Source organism: Canis aureus, chromosome 5, assembly GCF_053574225.1.
Source record: "Canis aureus isolate CA01 chromosome 5, VMU_Caureus_v.1.0, whole genome shotgun sequence".
NCBI classification, from domain to species: Eukaryota; Metazoa; Chordata; class Mammalia; order Carnivora; family Canidae; genus Canis; species Canis aureus.
Window position 1 is genome coordinate 77,731,317 of NC_135615.1, and position 12,976 is coordinate 77,744,292.

Sequence of the window (12,976 nt, forward strand, 5' to 3'; positions counted from 1 at the left end):
CCCTGAAATCCAGGAAGCTCCGAAGGCCAGTCTCACTTACCTTGTGAGTGTGCAAAACACAGCTTGAACTGTCACACGGCCATTTATGGTCTTTATTTTTCCCACTCGCTGTGAATATGCATACGTATCACTGCAGAAGTATTGATATGTTTGCATGCAGAGTGCTGCTCAGGCCCCACAGGAGTTATTATTAATACGGAACTACCCTTCTATCATCGGAAAGGTTCTGGAGTCTGAAACCCCCAGGAGTTTCAGATAAGGGGCTGTGGACTTATGTACTAGGATGAATCATAGTTTCCAGAAGCAGAATGTGGGGAGCAGGTTGTGATGTGCTTGCGTGTATGTGCGTGTGTGTGTGCATGTGTGTGTGTGTGTAAGAGAGAGAGAGACAGAGACAGGGATGCCTGGGTGGCTCAGTGGTTGAGCGTCTGCCTTTGGTCGTGATCTTGGAGACCCAGGATCGAGTCCCCCATCGGGCTCCCTGCAGGGAGCCTGCTTCCCCCTCTGTCTGTGTCTCTGCCTTTCTCTGAGTGTCTCTCATGAAGAAATAAATAAAATCTTAAAAAGGACAGAGAGGGAAGGCTGGACTTGGGTGCCAGAGTCCAGCTATGAGAATACTTGATCTCTTCAACCCAACATCATGATGTTGGCGTTGGGTTCCACTCCTTAGATAGCAGAAGAAGATTCTTCTACTCATTCCTTTTTCACCTTGAAAACATCAACACAGTTGATGTTGTTGTTCATCAGCAACAGTTGTTCTCAACAGCAAAGCTCGCCCTACACATACGATTCTAGGGAGTGCACAGAGGAGGGAGCAGAGGGCGGGCTGGGGTTGCCCACCAGAGCCCACTCACCAGCACACAGCGAGGCCAGGTCTGCCCCCGACCCCTCCTGCTCTGCGTCTCTAACCTGCCCCTCTGCTTGTTGGTCTCCTGCAGGACTGTGCTCCAGACCACGCCCGCCTGGCACCTGCCAAGTCCCGGGGCTGGTGTGCCCGAGGTGGACAGAGCTGAGGTACTGGGTGCCTAGAGCCGGTGTATGTACCAGGGGGGGATGTTTTTCTCTCTCTTTCTGGGCTTGTCCCCAGCTCTGCCCTTCCCAGTGCGGGGGGTGCCCCTAAGAGAAGACCGACAGCTCCAGCCTCGACGGGGACCCATGACGGGGAGTCCTGGCACCACTGCTGACACCCCGTGGCCTCGGGGAGGTCCCTGCTCCTTTCTGGGACCCTCCCCCAGCAGCCCTCCGGACCTCTGGGGTGGTTTTTCTGTTTGGGGGGAGGGGTTCCAAGATGAAAATTGCCCGCAGGGGCAGTTGTAAGCAGGAAGCAGCGTTTAGACGCCTGTGGTGGTGGTGCCCGTGTTTGTTTGTTTACGAGAGAGAGAGGGAGCGCCAGTGAGAGTGATGGCCTCTGTATGATGCAGGGACAGTGCAAAACCAGGAGGCGCGCCGGTGCCCCGGTTCCCACCCCCCTGCACCCGATGCAGGGTGTCACTCCAGCAAGCGGCCCCTCCTACTCACCGGGACCTGGGCTCTCTGCCCCACCCCCAGGTCATCCCCAGCAGCACTGCACAGGCAGCAATGCTCCCAATTTAAAACAAAAAAAAAGGAAAAAGGGGCGGCTGGGTGGTTCGGCTGTTTGAGGATCTGCCTTCAGCTCAGGTCGCGATCTCAGGGTCCTGGGATCGAGTCCCTCATCAGGCTCCCTGCTCAGCGGAGAGACTGCTTCTCCCTCTGCTCCCCCTCCCTGCTGCTCGTCTGTGCTTTCTTTCTCTCTCTCAGTCCAATAAATAAATAAAATCTCTAAAAAAGTAACGTTATTCCAGAATTTTAAAAATTATCTTTATTATTGTGTTATTTTAGGAAGCTCTCGCCATTCCACATCCCATCCTATCTTCTGCTTCCCACTTTATCAGAACGCTCCCAAAGAACCGTCCACTCCCACTGTCAACAGTCCCCCTCCTGCGTGAGCCCACACACCAGTCAGGTTGCCGCCACCCCCCTTTGCCCCCCCGACTGCCCTCGTCAGGGCCTGCAGTGTCTCCACGCTGCCCCGACGGCCACCCCCAGCCCTCGCCTTTCCTGGCCTCCCTGCAGGACCGTTGGTCAACCCCCTTCTTGAACCGCCTCCCTGACTTGGCTTTGAGACTTGGCTGATCTCGTCTTTGCTCTTACCTCACTGGCTCTTCCTTCTCCATCTCTCTTGATGCATCTCTGTTCTCTCTCAAACCTCGAGGTGTGGCCTGCAGCCCCAGACTCAATTTTGGACTCTTCACTCTCTCCCCAGGTGACCTCTCCCAGCTCCTCGGCTTTAAATACCACCCACGTGCTGACAGCTCCCAGGTGTGTGTCCTCATAGACGGCGCTCTCGGCGCCCCTGTCCGGGTGTGCAGCGGACCTGTCCACACATCGCCCCCAAACCCACCCCCCACTGGCTCCCCGCTCATCTTCACCCTCACCACACATGGCAGCTCCATCCTCCAGTTGCTCCGGCCCCTGACCTTGAATCTGTCCCAGACTTCTCATTCTAGCAGAAAATCCTGTCGTCTCTCCATAATAGGTCCAAAATCTGACCACTTCTCCCCACCTCCACTGGTACCCCCATCCCAGGCACATCGTCTCTCACCTGGATGATTCAGTAGCCTCCCGTGGGTCTCCCTGCTTCTGCCCTTGCCCCTCTGGGTCGGTTTAGTTTCTTTTCTTTTCTTGTTTCTTTTTCTCCTTCTCTTCCCTTCCCTTCCCTGTCCTTTTCTTTTCTTTCTTTTCTTTTCTTTTCTTTTCTTTTCTTTTCTTTTCTTTTCTTTTCTTTTCTTTTCTTTTTCTTTTTCTCCTTCCCTTCCTTCCCTTCCTTTCCCTTTCCTTTCCTTTTAAAAAAGATTTTATGTATTTATTTATTTGAGAGAGAGAGAGCACCAAGACAAGGGAGGGGAGGGGCAGAGGGAGAGGGAGAGAGAGAATCTCAAGCAGACTCCCCGTTGAGCATGGAGCCCAATGTGGCGCTTGATCCCACAACCCAAGAGTCAGATGCGTAACTGACTGAGCCACCCAGGTGCCCCTACCTAAGTCCGTTATCAAAATAGCAGCCAGAGGATTCCTTGCAAATATGTCAGATCGGGTTGTCCTCAGTTCCAAACCCGTTAATGACTGCTCATGCCATTCATATTAAGAGTCAAGCCTTTACAGGGGCTGCCAAGGTCTATGTGACCTGGTTCTCCATGTCTCTGACCTCACACCCCTCCCAGAACTCCTCCCCTTGCCCACTCTGCTCCAGCCACATTGGCCTTCTTCCTCTTTTTCCAACAGGTTAGGCATGTTTCTGCCTCAGGGCCTTTGCACATGCCATTCCTCCTCTCCCACCTGGAATGCTCTACTTCTCCTCTTTCTTGGAAAGTCTGCTCAAAGGTCTCAATGAGGCTTTCACCGACCTACCACCTTTCAGAAGACAGTAAAACCCCCATCCTTTCCCCTCATTTAGATTTCTCTGTAGCATTCAACATCATGTGGTGTTCTTTGTCTACTTGCTTATTATTCACTCTCTCCCTGACCAGACAGCAAGTCCGGAAGACAGAAACCCAATTTTGTTTTCTGCTAGGTGTCTAGTGCCTGGGATAGGGACCTGGTAGGTGAGAGTTGTTGCTTTTTTTTTTTTCTTCTATTTTTTCTCCTTTTTAAAATCAACTTTCATGACTTGAGCTAGAAAAAGAATCCCTTGCTGGGCTGAATGCTGCCTGAAACATTCTCTGCTGGTTCTGGAAGGCCTTTCTTGTGACGCCAGGGCTAAAGTAGCCTGGCCAGCTGGGCTGTGAGTGCCAACGCCTCCCTCTTCCACTGTGTGAATCCCCTTGCAGGTGGGCATGGGCACTCACACACCAGCCTGGGCGAGCACGTGGCTCGTACGTGTGTGTGCCCCGGGTGCTTGGGGGTGTGGAGTGCACTGGTGGCCTGGTGGCCGCTGCGTGAGGCGCTTCTCTGCCCTTCTAAGATCGCTGTGCCATCCCAGGGTGAGAGTGGGTCTGACACAGGCCCTGGATGTGGGGGTGCTGGGGGGCTGCAGCCTCCGCCCTCCCCTCCTCTCCCACCTGCCTCAGCCCTCCGTCTGGCTGCCTGCGAAGTCACCAGGCCAGTGTGGACGGAGAAGGGTCTGAGTGGCCCGGGGACGCTGGGGACCCTGTGAGGCTGGATGGAGGCAGCCCCGCCCTCAGTGGTCTGGCCCAGCTGCCCAGTGCCCGGCCCTGGTGCCCAGCTGAGGCCCCTGCCCCGTGTGCCCCTCTCGCCCTCCCTGCCTTCACGCTTTGTCCCTCCACTGCTCCCCCAACTATCTTTCATCTTTTTTACTCTCCTCTCTCCCCGTTCCTCGCTTCCTTCCAGTCTGTCTGCCCACCCTCTCTCTGTGCGCCCCTCCCCTGTATCTTCTTGCCCCCCCACCCCACACCTCCATCGGCGCCTCCCTCGGCCTCTCTGTCTCCCTTTGGTTCTTTCTTTCTGGCTTTCTCCCCGGTCTGTGTGTCTGTCTGTCTGTCTGTCCCTGGGCCGGGCCTGCCCTGGCTGCCTCCTCCTCTCCCCGCCGGCCTGTCCCCGTCTCTTCCTCGCCGGGCCTCGTCTGTCTCCCTGTCGCCCTGCCTGTCTCTCCCCCTGCTTTCCGGGAAGGCAGCCGTGATTTACGAGCTGCGGACAGGGCCAGCTGCGGGTGCGGGAGGCCTTGATTACAGTTTCCCCGAGGAAGCTGCCTGCTTGGGGATGGCAGGGTGACAGCGTTTACGCAGAGCAGCCCGGGGCTCGGAGCGCGCCTGTCAGCCCTAGACGGATAGAGTGCCGGAGAAGGCCCATTACTTCATTCACACCTCTTCGGGCAAACAATAAAACACTTACACACGGCCTTGACTCCAGAGGGCCTCCCCCCAGAACATTCCCAGCCTGGCCCAGGGTTTGGGCCTCTCTGATGGGAAGGAGGATGATGGGGGGGAGTGGTCCCTGGGAGCCCCCCTGCACCCCCACCCCGGTCAGACCCAAGCCCCAGAGAAAGCCCCAGACCTGGCTCCCAGCTTGGGCTTTGGCCCTGTCCCAGGCCAGCAGCCTACTCCTCTCTGGGCCTCAGTCTCCTCCTCTGTGAAATGGGATGTACTGCTCACACAGGATAGAGGAGGTGAAAAGCCTGTATAAACTGTCGAGTGCTGCACAGAGTAAGGGATCTTCTATCCACGTTACCCTGGTTGGACCGGAAAGTCCCCACGATTCTAAACTTGGCCCTGCCAAAGAAGGTGTCCAACCAAGGAACGCTTGAGGTGGAACCCAAGACTGACATCTGACTGGCACAGAGCTAGGAGGTTGGCACAACTACCCCCTTTCTGCCCGTTTCCTGGGGAGGAACAGCACCCAGGCCCCCAGTTCGAAGCCTTCATTCCCAAGGAGGTAAAAGTGACAACAAAAACTTCTACTGTGTGTCCCCCAATCCATCCCACCAGGGGGGAAGGTGCATTTTCCCCAGGAGCTCGGGCACCACCCAGGGTGCAGAGAAAGGGCTCGAGAGCGAGGGGGGATGTCACTGAGCCCGTGCTGCTAGAAGGGAGGCTGGAGTGGGAAATAGCAGTTCTAGGACGCTCGCTGCAAGCCGGGCACGCGAACCGCATCTGCCACCATCATTTATCCACCACAGCCCGTCCACCCCGGGCACCGGCCACATTCCCTCTGCCCCTTGCTTCATCGGGTGCTGCGGCAACCTTGCAAGGTGGGTATTGCAGCTGGGGAAGCCGAGGCTCAGAGAAATCAAGCAGCTGGCCCGAGACCACACAGTGTAGACGTAGTGCACCTGGGCTGGGAATCCAGCTCTAAAGCCCGCGTCCGCCCCCCGCCCCAGGCACAGAAGAGCAGCTGGTGGGTGAGCCCTGGGGCCGGGGTAACTGGGATCCTGTGCTGGCGTCACCACTGTCCAGCTGTGTGACTTTGGGCAGGTGGCTCGACCTCTCCGGAGCTCAGTTTCCTCATCCGTACACCGAGGAGGGTGATAACGAGCAGCCCCGAGCACAGCTGTGGGGATGAATGACAAGATGCCCAGTAAGTGCGGAGAGTAGCTCCTGGCACACACAGTAGGCGCCCAATAAATGTAAGGCCACGGTTAAGGCACACAGTGTCCCTGCGCGAGCTCCGGGCGGCCAGTGCGTGCTCCAGGCTGGCCCTCCCGGCTCCTCAGCCCCCTCCCTCCGTCTCTGGTGTCAGTTTAACACTAGTCCTTGTGAGACGTGAGGCAGGAGGCCAAGTCCAGAACATAAGGGTTTGGCCCCAAATAGACTTAACTTGGGGGTTAAAATCCTCCGCCATTCCTCCCCCGTTCCCTCCCGGCCCTCACCCACTTCCCCCAACGAAAGCCTGAACAAATCTGCTGGGGGAAGGCGGGGGCCGCAGAAGCCAAGGAAGCGAAGTTCGGATCAGTCTCTTTCCTTACGTGGAACCCACCGACTGGCCTGTGTGGTCACACACCTGGCTAAGCCCGCGGCCAGGAGCTCCCCTGTGCTCGGGTGTAGAAGTTCACCAATTCTCCTCATTTCTTGGAGCCTCGATTTCCCCATCTCCAAAATGGGACGGATCACACTGGCTGTGAATGTGAAGGGCGGCTGCAGAGATTCAGAGGACGCAGCAGCGTGGTCATGACCCGGTGGATGTTTGCTGTGCACCTGCTGTGTCCCAGGCGGTGTTCTAGATCCCAGGGGACACAAGTCGTCCTCCGGAGCTTCTACTCTGGGGGTATGGGAAGATCTATGGGGAAGAGAAAATGCTGCACGAATGGGGGTAGGAGAGGGTATTTATGGCCACGGTGGTCAGGGAAGGCCTCTCTGCTTGGCCACTCCTCTTTTCCTTCCTAAATTATGAAGACCTCATCCCCCAGGGGCTGTGCCCTCCACGGTCAGCCAGGCAGGCCTGTGGTGGGCACGGATCCCACCTGGCGCTGCTCTCCAGGGGTCTGTCCCCATGCTCATAGCTGCCCCCTCCAGGCCTCCAGGCAGAGGCCACAGGGAAAGCACCCTCCTTCAGGGGCTGCCAGAGACCAGTCCTCCTCCCTCCCCAGTGCATCTGGCCAGGTCTCTGGCCACTCTGGTGGCTCCTTGCTCCTGCCCCAGCCCCACCCACCTGAGGTGTCAGCCAGGACCCCTGACCCACTGTGGCCACTGACGGGAGGTCCGGGAGAGAGCACCCCCCCACACCCACTTCAACCAGGGTCATAGGGCAGAGTTCACGCAGAGGGTGCAGCAGATAGAATTGCCTTGGGCCTGAGAGCAGCGGGTGTCATGGCCTGTGGACATGGCAAGGCCCCCATGAGGGTGACTGGCTGCGGGCACTGGGCATGGCTGGTTCCAGAGCTCCGGGACTCCAGCTGTGGGGCAGCTGACCACCAGCGCCCCCCATGTCCCAGGGGGCCATTCTGCAGCCCTGAGGATGAATTTCCTAACAGGGTCCCCATCCTCAGGGGTTCCCCAACTGAATGGAGCCTCTGAGGCCAGAAATGGGATTTGAGCCGGAGAAGCCTGAACTCTCTGGACCCCAGGGCGGTTTCCCTATTCCGTCCTGAGCTGAGGGATTAAGGACCATGAGCTGGGGGCTGTACCTCCCTTTGGCTGCATCAGAAGAGGCTTCCCGGACAAGGAAATGTTTTTAAGATAATAAAACACTGTTGTGATGAGCAACATTCACCGAGAATGTACTACGTCTGGGGACCGTGCGGAGCCTGATGCACACAGCATCTCATCTATTCCATGTGACAGGTTCACGAGGCTCGTGCTTCCAGGGTCTCTGACTGTAGATGAGGAGGGATTCGGAATTCACGGTGAGCAAGGGTCAGACCCAGGCCTGTCACTCTCGGAGTCCACACACTGAACCACCACACCATGGGGGCGTCCCAAGCCTTAGCAGAGGCGCAGAAGACAGAGGACATGAGACCCCCGAGGCCAACCACGCTCGATGGGACCCTCATTACCCACATGCCCGTGGGAAAGCAGGACTGGGGCTCCCCCCACCACTCCTGCCCACCTCTATCCCTCATGAGCTCTGAGGACAGAAACCTCACATACATGTGATGGGAAGGGGGCGTGGCGGCCCGAACCAGCACTTTCTAGCACTTGCTATGTTCTGAGCATTCTCCGTACCCGCCCTCATGTGATCCTCACTCCCACGAAGACACCATCAACCCACCACCACCATCAACAGCCATCAAACAATGGATCTTTAGTCACCACCTATTATGCTTTCACAGTTATACTAAACATGGGGACCAGGGTGGGCGAGTGGGGAAGAGGAGGTGGGGGGGGGGTGGTAGTGAATAGAAGGCACAGCCCTAGTTTCAAGGGGCCTGTGACCTTTGGGCAGAGGCTGCTTGTGCTCAGAAAGTAGATTTTATTAAGCTTTTTTTTTTTTTAGATTTTATTTATTTATTCATGAGAGACAGAGAGAGACAGAGAGAGGCAGAGACACAGGCAGAGGGAGAAGCAGGCTCCATGCAGGGAGCCCGATGCGGGACTTGATCCCGGGTCTCCAGGATCACGCCCTGGGCGGAAGGCAGATGCTCAACCACTGAGCCACCCGGGGGTCCCTTGTTAAGTGTTTTAGAAGCATTATCTGCAAATGCTGCAGGAGACCGGAAGGGATCAAGGGCCTGGTGACCAGGGGGCTCCCGGAAGAGGGGTGCTCAACAAAGGCCTTAGGGAAGCTTCTGGTCTCTTCCCACACTCAGACATCCTGACCGCACGTCCCCCACAGGCCCTCGTGTGCCTGGCACGCTTTGCCCCTGTCTACCCGGAGACACCTGCCTCTCCTGCGGGGGTGTGGGAGGTGAGCCCTTTCCCAGCCTTCCCCATCCGTCCTCACTTCCTCTGGCAGAACCAGTGCTCCTCTCCCCAGGGGTTCTGGGACTACAGCTCTATGGGGCCCTCAGCTCCCCATCTCTTCGCAGACACCCCGTAGGTGAGGAAGCAGTAACGGATGCAAAGGGCTCAGGTGGCATGGGGCCCGACCTGCAGCAGGCCTGCAACAACTAGCGTCGCTGCTGATGCTGTGGACGGCCCTCGGTCGATATTCTGATTAAGCGGAAGGTGATGGATAGGTGAGAACAGCGGGGAGCACCTCCCCCCCAGGAGAAGACGGGCTGGCCGGGGAGGAGCAGCCCAAGCAGGGAGGCAGCATGTAAGGGGCCTGGAGTGGTGCGAAGATCTGATGCCTCATGGAGGAGCTGAGGGGGAGGAGGCAGGAGGGAGGGAGGCCGTGTGATCCTTCACCCAGATGGATGGTTCCAGCACCACCAGCCCAGACAGGTAAACAGTGGGGCTGGGGCCAGACACCCCACCCCACCCCCACCCCTGCTGGCTCAGTACTGGTGACAACTCCTGTCAGGGCTTGATGAGAGGCTGCTGGCTGCTTCTGCAACCCTTGGCCCTGCTAGGGGGTGGACGTTTTTCCCAATGTTGGGGGGCCAAGGTCTATTGTCATGACCCAGATGCACAAGAAGCACAGGGAGAGAGAGGGAAGAGGCGTCCTTGCTCTCTCTCTCTCCACCTCCATGGGAAATCAGGACGACCTTGGTCCTGCCAGAGGCCCTCTCTTCCAGGAAGCCCTCCTTCACCTGTCTCCTTTATCTCCCCCATCGTCACCCCCGCTCGCACAGGAATGGGTCCCCTCATGAAAGACCCCAGTTGCCGCCGCCTGTTCCATTCACTTGACATTTGCACTAGTGTTTGTACAACTGAAGCCCAGCTCAGCCCTCACTGGCTGTGTGTGTGGCCCGGGCTGCCCTGAACTGCGGTCACTTCACCTACGTCACAGGCATAGAAGAGAGAGATCCTGTGAGGCAGACTTCAGTCCTGGATCTGCCACTTCCTGGCTTTGATCCTCAGTTTCGGGGCACCCGGGTGGCTCAGGGGTTTAGCACCTGCCTTCAGCCCAGAGCATGATCCTGGGGTCCCGGGATCGAGTCCCACGTCGGGCTCCCTGCATGGAGCCTGCTTCTCCCTCTGCCTGTGTCTCTGCCTCTCTCTGTGTGTCTCTCATGAAAAAATAAGTAAAATCTTAAAAAAAAAAAAGAACCTCAGTTTCTGCATCTGGAAAATGGGGATCGCTGTAACGTTCACCCCCAGTGTCGTGAACACAGAGAGAGGCACCGTGCAAAGAGCTCGCTTGGCCCGGGACAGAGGTGGGAGCACTTCGGAGCATCGACGGCTACCTCTTTATGGACGGGTAAGCACAGAGGCTCACAGAGGCAGCCCCCACGCAGAACCCGCGCAGGGGCTCCCCTCTCTCCGGGGCTGGGTAAGGGGTTGTGCGGAGAGGGTGCCGGGGGTGGGCACCTTCCCCTAGAGTCCTATCGACCTGGGGATCTGTTCACTCACATTTCTACCCCCTTCAGTGTATCTGATTTTGTTTGCTCCATTTTATTCTTTGTATATTGATGATGATTGTTTAGCTAATTAGTCTGAAGACATTCTGGCTGGATTTGGGGGAAATTAAAGACCTCCTCTTAATTGTGCCATGTTTTGGTTGGGGTGGGGGTTCCTGTTAAAATGGATTTACACTCCTTTGGGACTCTCCAAGACACTATTTCCAGGTTTTTAGGTTGACGATCTAGTCATCACAACGTAATTGGAGTTCGTTACGCTCCATCGCACGGCGTAGGACATGTGCTCTCAGTCTGGGTTGTGGTTTTAAGGCAACGGAAGAGATAACCTGCTCCTGCCCCAAAGCCAGAGCCGCTGTAGCAGGTGAGGGGCTCTGCACGGAGGACAGAGGCTGACCCCCGCCCCCTAGAGCCGGGTCTGGGGGTCCTGCTGCATTCCTAAAGGGACCCATCAGGACACCCCTGAGCAGAATCAAGACTGAGGCCAAAGTGAGGTTTGCTCCCTCACACTTGTGGGGGAGGCAAGGTAGCGTTGGGGGTGCAAACTAGCCATCCAGTCACTCAGGTGGCACAGAGGGGGCTGAGCCTCAGCAGCGCTGAAGCACCATCCCTCCGTCTCATCCATCCATCCCATCTGACCTTCCATCCATCCATTCCTCCACCTACCCATCAGATCCATTCTCCCACCCACCCACCGTTCCATCATCCACCTGCACAACTCCTGCCCACCTCCATCCATCACGTACCATCCACTCCCTCACTCAAGTACTGTCCAGTCATCCCCCCAACACGTAGTCATCCAGCCACCCACCTAGCCCTCTGTTAATCCCTCCACCTCCCTCTCGCTCCATCCATCCATCCATGCATCCGTCCGCCCATCCACCCATCCACCCATCCACCCACCCATGCATCCATCCATGCATCCACCCATCCACCCACCCATCCATCCATCCACCCATCCACCCACCCATCCACCCACACACCCACCCATGCATCCATCCACCCACACACCCACCCATCCACCCACACACCCACCCATCAATCCGTCCACCCATCCACCCATCCACCCACCCATCCACCCACACACCCATCCACCCACACACCTGTCCACCCACACACCCACCCATCCATCCATCCACCCACACACCCACCCATCCACCCATCCACCCACACACCCATCTACCCGCACACCCACCCATGCATCCATCCACCCACACACCCACCCATCCACCCACACACCCACCCATGCATCTATCCACCCATCCACCCATCCACCCACCCATCCACCCACACACCCATCCACCCACACACCCACCCATCCACCCATCCACCCATCCACCCACACACCCACCCATCCATCCACCCACACACCCACCCATCCACCCATCCACCCACACACCCACCCATCCACCCACACACCCACCCATCCATCCACCCACACACCCACCCATCCACCCATCCACCCACACACCCACCCATCTACCCATCCACCCACACACCCACCCATCCATTCATCCACCCACACACCCATCCACCCACACACCCACCCATGCATCCACCCACACACCCATCCATCCACCCACACACCCACCCATCAATCCGTCCACCCATCCACCCATCCACCCACCCATCCACCCACACACCCGTCCACCCATCCACCCACCCATCCATCCATCCACCCACACACCCACCCATCCACCCATCCACCCACACACCCATCCACCCGCACACCCACCCATGCATCCATCCACCCATCCACCCATCCACCCACCCATCCACCCACACACCCATCCACCCACACACCCACCCATCCACCCATCCACCCACACACCCACCCATCCATCCATCCACCCACACACCCATCCATCCGCCCACCCAACTGGCTGCTCCCCCCCATATACCCATCCAACTACCCACCCATCCATTTATCCAGTAAATAAATTTTTAGAAAGAAAAAAATACAGAAATAGCAGCAAGATCTCTGGGGTGAGAAAGAACAGGGAATCCAAGGATACGAAAGAATCATGTTGCTGAAGGTGGTGAATAAAAAGGTCAAGAGAGAGGAGCGTGAGGAGCTGGGCAGGGCCGGCCACGCTGGTCCCTTCGGGCCACCCTAGGCAGAGGCCCCTCTGTCCCGACCCTGGTGCCTTCACCACCAGCCACCAGCAGCCACAGCGGAAGAAGGAGGCGACGCTGGAAGGAGAGAAGTGGATTCGGAAGCCGCAGCCCTGGGTCTGGGTTGGGCTCTACTTCCCATCACTTGTGTGACCTTCCCGGGCCTCAGTTTCCTCACTGGCAACATGGACACAGTCTTTCTACGTCCTGGATTTCGGGAGGAGCGATGGGGGGTTGTGAAGCTCGGCACACGGGTGAGGTTCTGGGGAGCTGAAGAGATCCAGGTGGGGCTAGGAGCGCCCCCGACTCGCCAGAGGGGCATGGCAGCTGGGTAGGGTGGGGGTGGGGGTGAGGGTGGGGGTGAGGTGGGAGTGGGGGTGAGGGTGGGGACGTGGGCCCGGGCCTGGGCTGCCTGAGGGCTCCAGCTGTGGGGTCAGGCCTTCGGGCAGCAGGAGGCGAGACAACGACCGGGTTGAGAAGGACACAGTCAAC

At 57.7% G+C, this 12,976-nt stretch overlaps 2 long non-coding RNA genes across 3 annotated transcripts in view; one reads left to right on the forward strand and one right to left on the reverse strand.

Moving 5' to 3' along the window:
- Positions 1-1,814: 1,814 nt before the first annotated feature.
- LOC144314743 (uncharacterized) overlaps positions 1,815-12,976 on the reverse strand; it is a 65,549-nt gene continuing 54,387 nt past the window's right edge. For both annotated transcript variants that reach the window (XR_013380593.1, XR_013380594.1), the window contains 2 exons: positions 6,472-6,747; positions 1,815-6,021 (listed from right to left, as the gene is read on the reverse strand). This is a non-coding gene — a long non-coding RNA (uncharacterized LOC144314743). The remainder of the gene's footprint in view (positions 6,022-6,471; positions 6,748-12,976) is intronic.
- LOC144314744 (uncharacterized) lies at positions 8,307-10,512 on the forward strand. The gene is made up of 3 exons (XR_013380595.1): positions 8,307-8,814; positions 8,936-9,085; positions 10,113-10,512. It is a non-coding gene; the product is annotated as an uncharacterized LOC144314744 (long non-coding RNA).